We start from the raw sequence: 15,464 nt of genomic DNA, 5'->3' as shown, positions 1-15,464 counted from the left end.
TGTGTGTGCATGTGAGTGTAGGTGCCCTCAGGCTAAAAAGCATTAGATTGCCTGAAGCTTGAGTTACAGACAGTTGTAAGCCACCTGCTGTGAGTGCTGGGAACTGAAAAGAGGCTCTCTGCAAATATCATATGTGGTGTGCTCTTAATCACTGACCCAGGCCCTCCCCTCGAGTGAGATCTTAAGCCAGTTTTCCTCTATGTGTTTTTGCACTGTATTTTCTCCCTACTGTGTATCAGTGGATAATACGCCACACTGAACATACAGTGGCTTGAATATCACTCCTTTATTCTGGCCTGCACAGTTATGGGCTGTGTTAGAGTTAGCTAGCCGGGCTTGGTTTTGGCTGGGTAGTTCAGCTTCACACCCTGGTCTTCATTACACATCACAGTCAGTTCTGTTCTCTGCGTATTCATTCTTGGAGGGCCATTCCTCTGATATTGATGTTGGGCTGTGGGAGAGCAAGAACACCGGTTCAAGCACATTCCAGGTCTTTGGCTCATCCTATCTGCCAACATTCCAGTGCAAATCGAGTTAGATAGTCGAGTCCAAAGTCAGGGAATGCCCTGACTTTTCCCGGGGAGAGAGAAAACGGGGAGTAAATCATTCTACCAGTAAGGCCAGCATGGGAAGCCTTAAACTGAGAATGGAGGATCTGTAAATAGCTTCTTTCCTCTGTACTCACACAGCAGTGATGACTGATACGGAAATGACTCATTTTCTCTAGGGGTACATCTTCAGTCAACTTTGCATCCCTAAATGCTTCGACTTCAGAATGCTCAGTTCTGTGCGTCTAAAAGGGAAGTCTGCAGCAGGGCTTTAAAAATACAGCACTTAAGGAAATAGGCTGAAGTGAGTCCTGGGGGGATGTTGCTAAAGAGATTGCTATTACTTCCAGCAATACAATTTATGCTTCCTACAAGAATAAGATTTAGGTTTCCTTTTCTTTTTCTTTGTGAAAGAAAATCCAGGTTGTATTTGTGTTGGGTTTCTGAACTATCACATTATACTTGACATATTTGCCTGTTAAAACTTTTACTTAGTATTTTTCTTAGTATGCATGTTATCTAGAAAGAAAACAGTATATGTTGGAAAACTCTATATTTTGGATTTTGCACACATGCATGCATGCCTCTGTGATATATTATATATATAATATATATATGATATATATATGTAAACACACATACACATATATATGTATATATGTATATATGTGTGTATATACATGTATATATATGTATATGTGTGTGTGTGTGTGTGTGTGTGTGTGTGTGTGTGTGATTTACATGGTCAGTAGTGTGGTGTGGGCATCATGATATTTATAATGCGCGTGGTGGATAGAAGGTAAGGTACAACTGACTGACACTTCCATGGAACTTAGAGTTTTGCACTTTACTTTGCAGCATTTGTCCTCTAAAAAGGTCCTGAGGTACTTTCTGTATTCTATTGTTAACCACATAGAATCTCAAAGATAGAGGAGACAGCTTTCTTTCAAACAGAGTGCTTGGCCACAAGGTTGGGATCCCAGTTCTTCATCCTGTCAAAGTCCCTTCTTGGAAACAACTGGACAGATGCTCTACCTGGTGTCTCTATACTGCCTTCTAGGATGCAGAGTGGGTTTTCAGAGACAAACGTGTAACGGACACATTAGAAATGGGCACATAGCACTGATTGCATCCAGAGGCAACCTGAAGGTAAGAGTGCTAAATAAAGATACAGGAGAGCAAGCACAATTGGAATAAGATGGATTACATAAAGTTGTGTGTGTATACAAGCATCATTTAAGACGACTTGCAAGATTTTTCTTTGTCTAAGAGGCTGGACTTAGAAGGAAAATCCTGCCTTGAAGATGGGGGGCACATTTCCCTGGCTGGGGTTCTGGACTGATCCAGAGGTAGGACAGGAGAAATCCAGCTGGGGAGGAGTGGTCTCTACTCTTGGCTTTCAGACCTGCCAAGGTGTGGGCACATAGGCTTGGACGCCTGCTCTGGTGGTGACAGCTTCAGCATGGTAGTTTTCCCACCAGGACAGACCTCTCACACCACAGGACAAAAGAAACCCATCCTTCCTTAAGTTGCTTCTTGTCATTTATCTGTGCCTTTCCGAACCTGTTTGAACATTGGGAGGCAGTCTTACAACAATGTCATTTGGGGATTGGTAGAGGGACAAGGGAGTAATCCCAGAAAGGCTATTGTGTGGAGGACACTTGGAGTTAAACATGAGAGGAGAGAAGTCAAAATCCTTCCTCAAGATGAAGGCAAAAGCAGCGTTAGGCAGGAGAGGTGAAGGGCAAAGGAGGAACAGGACTCCCTGGTTGTAGGTTTCACTTACTGCTCAGACATCAGTGCCTTCAACTGAGAGTTGCAATGCCTACACACGCTCTGAATATGAAATGATCAAATGTGAATTCAAAATAAAAATGGGTAAGAAGTCCAAAGTGTTGCTGGTGCCTTGATGTATCTGATGTTGCACTGTGCAGACTCACAGAAGCCTCAGATCTGAACACATCACCATTATACCACACAATACCACTCAATACAACCTGAAAAACCTTGGATCAGACTTGAGACTATGTGTTATGTGAAGTTTGATGAATGTGTAAAATTTTCCCTTACAGAAACACATAATGGTTTAATAATGAGAAACAAAGACTTTAAATATTTTCTTCCATCAAGAAAGAAGTCAATTAGTTGGTCTTGGGATTGTGTTGGACTGTTTCTTTTTAAGAATTGCTTTTTGAGTTGCCAACTTAAAATTTAAAACTTCTCATTAATTGAATTTATTTTGGGATTAGGGCAGGATTGAAACAATCTCTGAAGTGGCTCTTCAAATACTTCTGTCATTTCTAAACTATATATTTATATGAATCTGCATTCTCAGTATTGGCAATAACAAAACCAAAGTGTAGGTCAAAACACATGAAGATGATCCATGTCTTCATCTTGTAATATAAAATACTCAACCAAGATTCAGTTCTATATATGGAAGTAAACATGCACATCTGTCTCATTGATATACGCATTTGCTTCTTCTTTAAGAAAATGGTAAAATCAGGGGAAGAGAAGGGGGCTTACGGGACTTTCGGGGAGTGGGGGGCTAGAAAAGGGGAAATCATTTGAAATGTAAATAAATTATATCGAATAAAAAAATCAAAGAGAAAAAAAGAAAATGGTAAAATCATATTTATAACAAGTAATAATAATTGCTTGGCTTGAGGGGATGGCTCAGTTGGTAAAGGTAGTTTCCATGCAAGCCTGACAAAGTAAATTCAATCCACAGAAATCATGTACAAAGATCGATGCTGTGGCATTCATCTGTGATTCAGCATTCCTAGAGTGAGCTGGGAGTCAGAGACAGGCAAATCGTTCAGAAGCTCATGTACTTAGCTCAACATGAGAAACACAAGGCACCTTGCCTCAAAAATGTAGAGCCCTGTGGACTTCTAAAAAGTCTCCTGGCCTCCACACCCATGCCACAGCATGCCCGTGCCCTCATTCTCACCTATACTATACACATATACACAGAATAAGAGAACATAAAACTTTTTCATGTTCTGAAACATGAAAGTTCATGGTAGCACTTCCATTAAAATTATTCTTCTCAGAAAACCTCCTTCCAGATTGCCAAATGCTTGACTCATTAGTGTTCCGGGTCTCTCCTAAACCAAGCAAGTTTAGAATCATAATTAATACTGGTAGATTTCTCATGCTGTAGCGGTGTTTTCCCCAGCCTCCACCTGGCCTCACCTGGGCATTCAAGAGACAGAGTGTCTATTCAGTGTGATGACTGTGAACAAGCCAGTCTGTTCCAACATCCCTTTACTCCAAACATTTAAAATAAATACAAGGCTCAAGTGAGATCAATGAAACCAGGAATGAATGAGGGTCTCAAACAACAAAGTTCATAGACAATGAATAACAACTACAAGGTAGGATTTTCTAACTTTCTCTAAAGTTTCTTAGCTGCTGACACGACACCCTGGGAAAGTAGGTGCCACTCAGGTGCCTGGCTTTCATTTGTTCTTGTCCCTCAGCAGTCAGAATGCTCTCAGGCACAGAGCCTCCACTCCTATTTCTGTTTCTTGTTAATGCTTCTGAGATGTGGATTAATACAACAGTCAACTGAGGGATGCCAAAGTTTCTCTTCCCAGCTCAGTTAGTGCATAGTTTTTGCTACTGTGTAGCAAGTTCATCAGAAAATTGCATTTATATTCTCAACCCAGCAGTAATCAGCTTTAAAGTCTCCTTTTTATGTGTTCCCATTACATTCTAACAAAATCCTTCTGGGTGATTCAGGATGATTTTTACTATCTCCATCTTATAGACACCCAACTGGCGTGGTTTACAGTGGCGGTGGTTCCACCTCAGGTATTGATTAGTGAGCCACCGATGTCCTGTTAGTTGTTTTGTATAGCTAGTCACAGCTGGTCTTTGTGTGACACATTTAAAGTGCGATCTGGTTTTAGAGCCATGTTCAGTTTTGCAGAAACCTAGCCTAAGTCAGACTCTAATTTCTTTAGAATACCATGTTGCTACCCATTTCTTACTCAGGAAACTGAGTCTCTGGGCAAAGACAACATTTTCTCAGACTGTTAGGCTTTCACAGCTAAGATCTTTAAGGTCGTTTGCCAGCACACTTAGTTCTTTAATGATGCTTAAACAACTCTAGTAAAACGTTAGCTACTGAGGCAAAGAAAGAAAACAGAAGTGGAATGGGAGCGGATGGCTGTTTCCTGGTTTCTAATGGAGTGTGTAGAATGTGTCTCATGTGCTCCACACTTACCTCCTGCTTGCTGTGTGCCTATCGATGACCTTAAAGTGACTGCCAGCCTGTGCCTCCAGAGTGGCGTGAACCACAACACCCAATTCCTGTCAATGCAAGGCATTCACATAAAGACACACAAACATTCTACTACTGAGGTAGGAATCCAGCCCTTGACTCTAATTTCTTTAGAAAACCATGCTTCTAATCAAGTGCTGATTGTTTAAATTATGGTGAGTTAAAATTAGGGCATTTAATCACATACTTCAGCTTTGTTTCAAACGCGTGCTTCCCCCCACACCATCTTTTTAAAAATTATTTATTTCATTCCTGACCACATGCGCACGTGTGCGCGCGCACACACACACACATATACATACACACACACATACATACACATGCACATACACACATATACATACACATACACACACACACACACACACACACAAACACTCTGCTTTTCTTTTTAGTAAGGGGCAGGCTTGCCAGGGACTTCACCCAAACATGGCATATCAGTTGTAGTAAAACTAGGCGCCTCCCCCATATTAAGGTTAGACAAGGCAACCCAGTAGGAGAAAAAGGGTCCTAAAAGCAGGCAAACGAGTCAGAGCCAGTATCTGCTCACACTGTGCCCACGAGAAGACCAAGCCACACAACTGTAACATATCCACAAGGCCTAGATAAGACCCATGCAGGCTCCCTGGCTGTCAGTCCAGTCAGGTAGATTCTTTCAAGAATTATTATCAGTTATGTTGTTGTTCTCTTTTGGATGTCTTTGGATTTTTCTTGTCTCACAAAATTAAGTTCATCTTTGTTACAGTCAGGCAGTGTTCTTCAAAACAAGAAGGTGGAGAGGATTCATTGGGGACCACAGAAAACAAATATTGTCCCTTCCTAAATTTTTTTTTTAATTTTTAAATTTCTGGGGTTTTTGTGTTTATTCTTTGTATGACATAACAAAAACAAAGTATAAGTAGGTTAATGAAATATATATATGTATGTATATATATATATACACATATATTCGTAGGCATTTGCATACCTCAGTTTTAATTATTAAGTATATGTAGTAATAACCTGTTGGAGATTCAGTGTTCTGGGTCATAATATGTTCTGCTACAAAAGCAAAGAAAATAAAACAAAACAAAACAAAAAAAACCCAAGTAAGAATACGTTAAATTCCTCACCTTCAATGCTTTAGAATGCAGTCTTAATTGAAAGAATTTCACTTTGCAATTCATTTGCAGATGTAATTATGTAAGATGGGGGTCATACTGGACTAGGTAGGAATGTGCCTTAAATCTGATATGACTGGTGTCCTTGTATGTGTAGAGCCACATAAAGACACACAAAATTGATGGACATTGTCTCAGTCAGTTATCTATGGCTGTGAGCAGACACTGTGACCATGGCAACTCTTATAAAGGAAAACATTTAATTGGGGCTGGCTTACAGTTTCAGAATGTTAGTCCATTATCATCATGGCGGGAAGCATGGCAGTGTGAAGTCAGACATGGCGCTGAAGAAGCAAAGTTTTATACACAGATCTGCAGGCAGAAGGAAGGGAAGGGTACTGAGCCTGTCTTGGGCTTTGGAAACCTCAATGCCTGTTCCAAGTGACACACTTTCTCCAACAAGGCCATGCCTCCAACTCCTTCTCTAGTGGTGCCACTCCCTGATGACTAAGTACTGGGTCATTTTTATTGAAACTACTACATTTATCTACAGATAATAGATGAGAAGGATTGTCTTAACCACAGAGGCTGAGACTAACTTGTAGCCTGTTGTTTATAAGAGCCTTCAAAGGAGTCTACCTTGAAGCTATCTTGATTTTAAACTTTCCAGCACCAAAAGAGTGATTCAACCAATTTCTGTTGCTATAGCTATCCAGCTCATGGTATCTTATCACAGTAGCACACAGAAAGAATATACCAAAAACAAGATCAAACTACCTGAAATATTTTATGAAAACCCAACAGACTCAAGATGTTTGCAAGTATGGTGGGTTACCAGCATGATCATGTTATCAGGAAACCAGAGCAGACAAATCTGTAGCAGGAGGTGGGCAGAGCCTCAGGAGGGAGAGAAGGCCTCTTAAGTGCTTCTGGAGGTCATGCCATCATGAAGGGTAAGCTGTGAGTGTCTCTACAGAGGTAACATGTCCATGAGGCTAGATATACCACTGGGTTTTCAGAGAACAAAGATGAACACTTGAAGAGAGACATCATGGTTTAAAAGAGAAAGAAAAGAGATAATATTTGATAGCTTTATTTCCCATTTGTTTATTTTCTCCAAGTCATGTTTTGGAGCAATTAGCAAAATATCATACAAATATTCCCACTGTGACTACACATGAATAACTTTATGTCTGCCAAACGTTTGTCTTCTTGCTACAAAATTCATCTGTTATTTGCATTTACTTAATCTGTTAAGATATTGTGAACTAAACTCCAGACTTCCACAGACATTTAAGAAGCAGCTTCCCATTTTTAATGGATACTTGTGACTAGCAAAATCTGCTTTTTTGATCACATGGCCCAACCACCCCAGGAGCAGGAGCCTCTTTTCTCGTGTTGTGGCAGACACTATGTATGCATAATGGGTGTCATATAAGAAAACTGATGGCTATGGACGCAGGAGGGAGGGATCAGTATTAGTAGCAGAAACAAGTGATGGAATAGAGAAAAGTCTGTAACCCTTCAAGAGGCATTGTGTATTTGAAAGAGTGATGGAGAGTAAAAATGCTCTCTGTCTCTGTCTTATGTGTGTGTATGTGTGTATGAGTGAGTGTGTGTGTATGTGTGTGTGAGAGAGAGACAGAGGGGGGGGTCACAAGCCTCAAAACATGTCAACTACTAGCTACTTGGTAGATTTTAGTTTATAAACTCAACCCATGTGCCCTCATACACAGAGAACAAGGAGCAAGATCCACATTTTGCTTCTTCTACCAATGCCTATTTTGCACGTATTATACAGCAGATGCTTTTCAAGTGACTAGGATGAAAGGGATAAAAGAAGGAAAAGGACTACCATTGCTAAGTAATTCAATTCTAAATACAATATAATATAAAAGCAGACAGACAAAAAAGATACTTTCCAGTAGTGATAGCAGTTTTGAGACTTAGCGAATATTGGAAAGTACACGGTAGAGGGATTATTTGGAAAGCCAATCATGAAAGACCTTCCAGAAGAGGTGACAATAACAAGGACTTGACTCATGAGAACCTAGTCATGTAAAATAGAGCATTCCCAGGACTGAGCAGACCAAGTTCAAAAGCTTCAAAGTCACTAGGATGGACAAGAACACTTAGGATAAGAAGGAGTTCTTCCTATACATGTGCCACATCCCATGTCCACCCCATCTCCTGTCATAGGATCACATGAGAAACCTACTGAAACTATCACTGTGCTCCTAGACTTCACAAATGAATAAACATTCATTAGTGAGGGTTTAGGAAGCCAGATTTGGTGGAAGAGTATTGTTCAGTGTAGAGCCAGATATTGTGTGCTAAGAACAAGGGCCTTGTTGCTCATGGGCTGCATTCTTTGCAGATTGGCTGGGAGGTGTTTACTCTACATCAGGATTCCTGCTTGCAAGCACCCTTTCTGTAGTGCTACTGATGGTCATGACAGAAGACCAATAGGATAATACAATGAATTGCACCCAAAGATTTGCGACTTCAGTCTGAACCCATTTTTCAATAACCTTTTATTGTTCAAAAAAAAGTAATGGAGATGCACCTATTTTAAAAAGTAGATACAACACAGCAGGCATATTTGTTGACATTTACTAATGCGAAGTAGTCATTTTAGATTCTTGAACCAAAGGTCATTTGATGGACAGCCCAACCTCTTAAGCTGTATGGAGATCCTATTTCCTTTAATCCAACTTTTGAAATGTTATACAAGGTCCACTGAAAGCTCACAGCTCTCTTTCCTCCTAACTATATGGTGAGCAGCTTTGAGAATGGCTGTTTTATATTCATGCTTCCTGAGCCAGTGTCCCTGACAAACACAAAACGGATTTGGAGCCTGTATTTTCACTACAAATTTCCACTCTCCCACTTCTTGAATGCCTTTATATATTTTTTCTCATTGTTCTTAGGGTTAGTTTGTTAATAAATTCAAATAGGCAGAGAAGATCCACAAGGTATTCAAAGATAAATCATGGGATAATCTAAAAACATGGTTATACTATTCATCAAAATTGCAAGGAAAAACAGGCATAGGAACTTTTTTTTCAATGTTCAGTTTCCTTTAATGACCTCCATCTCCCTTGAAAGATAGGTGCAGGCAACTAGGCGACTGGCAAGACATGTTCACTTGAAGATCTTGTCTTGATTGATGGCTTTGCCCACGTGCTGGAAGGCCTCCTCCCAGGAAAAGTACTCTCGAACCAGGGTCTGGGTCTCCTCACTACCAGGATCCAGTTTCTGCCATGTATACGACTCATAGTCCACCTGCCAATCTGGACTCAGCAGAAAGGCAAGCTCTTGGCCTCGGAAGACCCAAATAGAGTTGCTGTTGTTGTTTCCAAAAAGGATAACACTAGCAAAGGCATTCTACCTCGGTTTGTCCAATCGCTGAAATAGTCCAGTGATGACGTTGCAACTCATGAAGGTCTGGGTGAGCTCTTCAGGGAAGCGGTACTCAGCATACCACAGGGACCAGTGATCTTTATCAAAGTGCTCCCAAAAATATGGCCGTGCAACTGAGAGGGAGTACTTACGCTTAAACTCGTCCAACACAAAGGTACTCTTGGGCAGGTGAGCAAAAGGGTCCTTGGCCTTGGGCTCAGCAGCCAACGCCTGCTCACACTCATCCATCTCTTCCTCAGGAGCTGGAGCAGCTGCCTTTTCTCCCCCTCTTTCCGCTCAGCCTGTGGCTTCCGTTTCTCTTCTCTTGAACCCTTTTCTTTCCTTGGGGTATCCTTTTTAGGCTGACTCTCTGCAAACTTCTTAGCATCAAATTGGGCCATCTTCTTACACAGCTTCACCTCCCCCAAGATAGCCCTGAACTGGGGCTGGTTAATGCAGGTAAGGAACCATCGGTTGGTATTGGGGAAGGCCTGGCGAAAAGAAGGCTCTAAGACCTGTTTCTCTGCAGAATCACCATGGCTGCTGGGACCCTGTACACATACCCTGAAAACTGGGGCGTCCTTCAAGGCTCTCATCGCTCGTCAGTACAGCGGGGCTCAGGTCCATGTGCTCTCCGCAACACCCCACTTCCACTTTGGCCAAACCAACCGCACCCCTGAATTTCTCTGAAAATTTCCTGCCGGCAAGGTCCCAGCATTTGAGGGTGATGATGGATTCTGTGTGTCTGAGAGCAATGCCATGGCCTATTATGTAAGCAATGAGGAACTTCGGGGAAGCACGCCAGAGGCAGCAGCTCAGGTGGTGCAGTGGGTGAGCTTTGTAGAGAGCGACATCGTCCCTCCAGCCAGCATCTGTGTGTTCCCCACCTTGGGCATTATGCAGCACAACAAACAGGCCACTGAAAATGCAAAAGAGGAGGTGAAGCGAATCCTGGGGATGCTGGATACTCACTTGAAGACCCGGACTTTTCTTGTGGGTAAATGAGTGACACTGGCAGATATCACAGTTGTCTGCACCATGTTGTGGCTCTAAAAACAGGCATAGAAACTTACACTAAGAATAAATCTATGCCATGGAGTAAAACAACAAGTTCAGTTTGAAAACTGTCAGGGCATTTTTATGTCTGACAGCTCATGTAGGAGGATGTTTGTTATTGTAAGTGAAATCCTTGTAATAAATGAAAGCATGAAAGACAAAAAATATTTTACTTTTCTTCTTGCCCTCTTTCCCAACAAATTGGTGCCTTAGAGGAGACTGCAATGGTGCTACATCCCAAGGATTATTTGAAATTCTTATTGTTATTACTATTGTAGGCATGTGAGGATTTTACCTGCATGAATGTCTGTGCACTAGTTATGCTTGGTGTCTGTGAGAGCCAGAAGAGGGTGTCTGATTCCTTAAGGAGCTACAGATGGTTGTGAAGCACCACACGGTTGTTGGGAATTGAACCCATGTCCTCTGGAAGAGCAGTCAGTGCTCTTAAATGTGGAGTTTTCTTTTTAGTGCCTGAATTTTCTGAATTTTAAGACCTGGAGAGAAATGGAATGTATGTTTTCTGTGAAATTTGTTTAGGGGCACAAACAAATACATTGTGGAGGCTGGGATGAGGAAGTTCCAGATGGGGAATGTCCAAAAGGTTGATCACAGAGAAGCTAATCATGGAGGAGAGTGTGGAGTGGGAATTCAGAACTTAAAACCTAATGAATCTACCAGATGGAAGAGCTGATAGAAGACAGGACCTTTCAAGTAATTTTTGGTTCTTGAACATGAAGGTGACTTGATGACAACCTGGCCTTTTAAGTTGTATCCAGGAAGCAGAGGAGCAGACAGACAGGATGGAAGATCTTGTAGATTTCAGAAGTGAGAGTTTTTATAGGAAGATAGGGCACAGTATCAAGCACTTAGAGAAGGGACCAGAAAGAAGAGGGTAAATGTCTCTGTGCTGTACTGGGGCTCTGCTGACTTGGGCAGGGCCTCTCTTTGCAAAGCACAAACAATAGCTAGCTTGTTTGAAATGAACACCTGTTTCTAAGGAACCACAAAAGGGTCATAGATAATCCTGGGCAGGGTATTAGGTCTGTTGACAAATACAGTCTTCTCTAGGTGTTTGGGAATGTAGCTGTGGGTCCATCTGTAAGTAAGATTATATACAGTAGGGAAATGTCGTTAGAATTGTACAGTGAGAGGGGGTGTGGTTGGAGAACCATGGCCTCTGCTAAGACTGAAGCATAAGTAGAAGTGTTAGTCTCTAATGGGAGTCAGTTGCTCTTCTCAGGCAAATGCTGTGAAGGGAGGAAAGAATGGATACCCAGAAGAGGAGGGTGGTAGAGCTGTAAGATGGGCCTTTCCTGTATAGAGGGCTTAGTTTTCCTTCTAACAATATACTGAGCTCATGGCTAGGAAAGATGGAGTAGACTGGAGTAACTCCAGTCAGAGTTAGTAGACTGCAAAAGCAAAAACGTATTGCTCCCATTCCAAGGAAGGTGGATGTGTGGAGGAGCTTCTAGAACAATGCTTCTTTAAGCCAGCTCTCCTTTACCAGTCTTGTCACATCCTGGTCACAGTGGTCCATGGCTGGAGACAGAACAAGAGCTGAGTGATCTTTGCTTAGGTCTAAGTAGTGAATATCTTTGGGGACACCTTTGCTCAACCCTGTGGGGTTTTTTTGTGTTAGGGGATAGAACATGTGAAAATGTACCTTACTACTCTTGGTGTATCCAAGTAAGGATGAACATCCCATCCACGCCTGCCTCTGTGGCACTTGTCTGCCAGCCATGACATACTTCTCCTTCCTTTAATCTCAGGAATAGTTTAGTGCTGTGGTCCAAGTTTAGTGCTTTTATCTTTTAAGAAGAAGGCTGTTTTATATTTGGGAAGATTCATCATTTGTGCTGTCTGGGATTGCCCCTTGAGACATTATTTTTTATTTAATTTTAATTCGTTGGTAGCTGTTATCACTAGAACAGGAGAACGGGCTTTCATTTACATGAATTAGGTTGATGTACCAATCTCTCTCTTCTCCGGGGTTTTTAAAGAATCTTCCATGATTGGTTGAGCATGAGGAATCTCCCTGTGACAGCTCTATAAAGAAAGAAAGACAGTAAAGACAATCTAATAGGCAGTCAGTCGATGAAGATTTTTGTCTGGAATAAATTTAGCACATCTCATAAAGTTTTTATAGACATTACCTTTCAAATGCTTAGAATATCATTATCTAGCCCAACATTTCTCTGTTTCTGATTTTTCTTATCCTTGACTGAAAAATAGAAAACAAAATAAAAACCTGGCACACAACCATTTTTTGGATGATTTTCTGTAGCTACTTGAAGCTTAGTGAGGCTGTTGAAATGGCTGCTCTGTCTTCCACTGCTTGCTGTTTTTTTCCTATGGGATTTAATTAGAGTCTTCTACACAGTCTGACAATTAGTGGGCGATGCAATGTAATGCACGACTTTATCTTTATTTAACATGAGTATGTAAGCCTCAACAAGCCACTCAAGTTTTCAGAGATTCTATACCACAACTGAAGAAAAACAAAATCATGATGGAAATAAAATATTTGATCATTTCAATTAGCAGATCAGAAACAGAGCATAAGCCTGGTCATAGAGAACTAAAATGAAATTACTTAGAAATTCATATTATAAATGTGAATGAAACAAAACAACATGAATTAAAGGCTGCATGTTTAATAATTCTACATAATGGTTTATCTAGGGGTTTACCAAATCTCTTTTTCTTTGGAATTGCTATAAAATCCACATTTTCTGTTTCCTCTTCCCTCCCTTTTGTCTGCTTTGGGACGGAGTTGAGCACAGGACCATGGGAAGACAAGCTTGTGAGGCAACCACAGAGGAAATATGTATGTGCTAGGTAAAAAAAAAATGTATTCATTTCTTTCCACATGGATGCTGCTTGATGAGCCCCACTTAACGCCCGTGGGTCTGAGGATTTGGGAAACTGCACAGTGTATTTTATTGTTTAAGGGGACAGTGCATCGTCAGTGAAGCTCTCACAAGCTCAGTCTTGCCTGATAGCCCATTGGGGAAAAGCTCAACGTGTTTTGAATTTTCTAGACAAATCTGGGCAAAAGGGATTATGAGAGAATCACCCCTGAACACTCCTCCCCAAATTGTTGTACATGGCATGCTGTGGTGTCTGCTGATGGCAAGGACAGACTAAAGAAAAGATGATGTGTTGGAATGTTTTCTCTTCTAGAGAGAGAAGCAGCTTAGGATGATGACGAGGTCATGGGGTTCAAGAGGTTGCTATCATGTTTGCTCTCTAACAAGAAGAAAAAGGTATTCAAAGATTTGAAATGCACTTTGATTTAAATACCGTCTGTATCTCAGAAAATACATAAACAGATTCTCTCTAATCTCATGGCTTTGTTTCCCTTTGCTCCAAGGCTGGTGGTCTGGGGAAGCTGCACTGGAGAGAAGATGAAAGGAGCTCAGTGCCAAGGGTAAGCATTTAGGAGGGGTTCTCAGTGCCCTGGGCACTAAGTTTAGCCACTCCTGCTGCTTCCTAGTCTCCAGGTGAGCAGAAACCACCAGGTGGACACTTTAGAGTAGGCATTCCATCCTGGAAACTGAATGGTAACAGAAACAGAGCAAGCACAGATCTGGAAGGCAGACATTTCAGGCTTTCCTAACAGCAACACGACCTACCGGCCACATGGACCACTGGCAGGTGGAGTTACTTAATCTGGCTGTGCCAACCTCTGTTCTGTGAATGGTATATAGTAATCCCTACAGATCATCAGGACTTGGTATATACTATTTAGTACAGGGACTCTCCTCCTTTAAAATGGTCTTAAAAGTCCTCTCTAAACGGAGAAAGCACATAACTTAATGCTTTCTCTCTTTCTGGATTATGCTACGTTCCCTGGGGATATATAAGATCGACAGATCACAGTCCCTAGATCTCAGTGGACTAGGAACTAACTCAAAGCAGGAAGACACATTGAACATGTTATCCCCCTTGGCAGAGTTGTCCTTATTTAACATAACAAGCTGCAAATTTCTCCAGAGGTATATGGACCCTGTCAGAGGTGCAGTGAAGGACAACGAATTGCCTTATTTCATTTTCATTGAAACATCCTTTCACTAAGATCTTTGAAGTCAGGGATATCCTATAGTTTGTAGTTGCTCACTGTTCAAACTGCTGCTGTTTTTTCTGTTTGTTTTGTTTTGTTTGTGATGGTAGTGTGTGTGGGTTTACTCCATTGTTTTAGATAAACAAGTTAATAATGCATCTTATGATCTATGAAGTCTTGCATCCAATAAAATATTATTCATGATGAAAAATACTATGACATTGAGCACCTCCAATTTCAATTGTTCAGCCAGACTCTTTCAGTACATAAACTACTTAACCAACTTTTAAATATTAGGATGAGGTATGTATGAGGGGGTGTGTGTGAGAGAGAGAGGGGGGAGGGGGAGAGGGAGAGTGAGAGAGGGAGAGGGAGAAGGAGAGAGAGAGGGAGAGGGAGAGGGAGAGGGAGAGGGAGAGAGAGAGAGAGAGAGAGAGAGAAGAGAGAGAGAGAGAGAGGAGAGAGAGAGAGAGAGAGAGTTTATGCTCACTCATAGTTACATATATGGAGGTCAGAGATAGACTTTGAGTATCTTCCTCTATGACTCTTCATCTTCTTTATTTGAGATAGGGTCTCCCATTAAGCCCGAAGCTTACCATTCCAGTTATAATCTTTGAACAGCACCTTACTCTGGGGGGTGGGATATGAGGGGATCTATTTTTGTTTCCCAGCTCCGGGGTTTCAGGAATGTACCACTGTGCTTAGCTTATTAATATGGATGCTGGGGGGTCATTATAATTGCACACCAACACTTGATTCACTGAGCCATCTCTCCAGGCCAGTGTCTAGTTTCATTTATCATGTGTCTAGAGTTAGAGAAAAGATATCTTGTGCATGGATGCCTTTATATAGCAGACATGTCCAACCTGTAGCCCATTGGGTCAGCCAAAGGTAGCTATGACCGTGGCCCAACAAAAGTTTTAAAACTACTTAAAACAAGACAACTTTTAACTTACATTTTAAAACTGACATATAATGTAGGTTTCCATAAAGCTTTTCAT

The 15,464-nt window shown here is 41.4% G+C and overlaps 1 pseudogene; it reads right to left on the bottom strand.

Moving 5' to 3' along the window:
* Positions 1–9,075: 9,075 nt before the first annotated feature.
* LOC127696801 (elongation factor 1-gamma-like) lies at positions 9,076–9,940 on the bottom strand (annotated as a pseudogene).
* Between the last annotated feature and the right edge of the window lie 5,524 nt (positions 9,941–15,464).

Source organism: Apodemus sylvaticus, chromosome 11 (genome assembly GCF_947179515.1).
Source record: "Apodemus sylvaticus chromosome 11, mApoSyl1.1, whole genome shotgun sequence".
Classification (NCBI taxonomy): domain Eukaryota; kingdom Metazoa; phylum Chordata; class Mammalia; order Rodentia; family Muridae; genus Apodemus; species Apodemus sylvaticus.
This window is presented reverse-complemented; position numbering and strand designations above follow the sequence as displayed.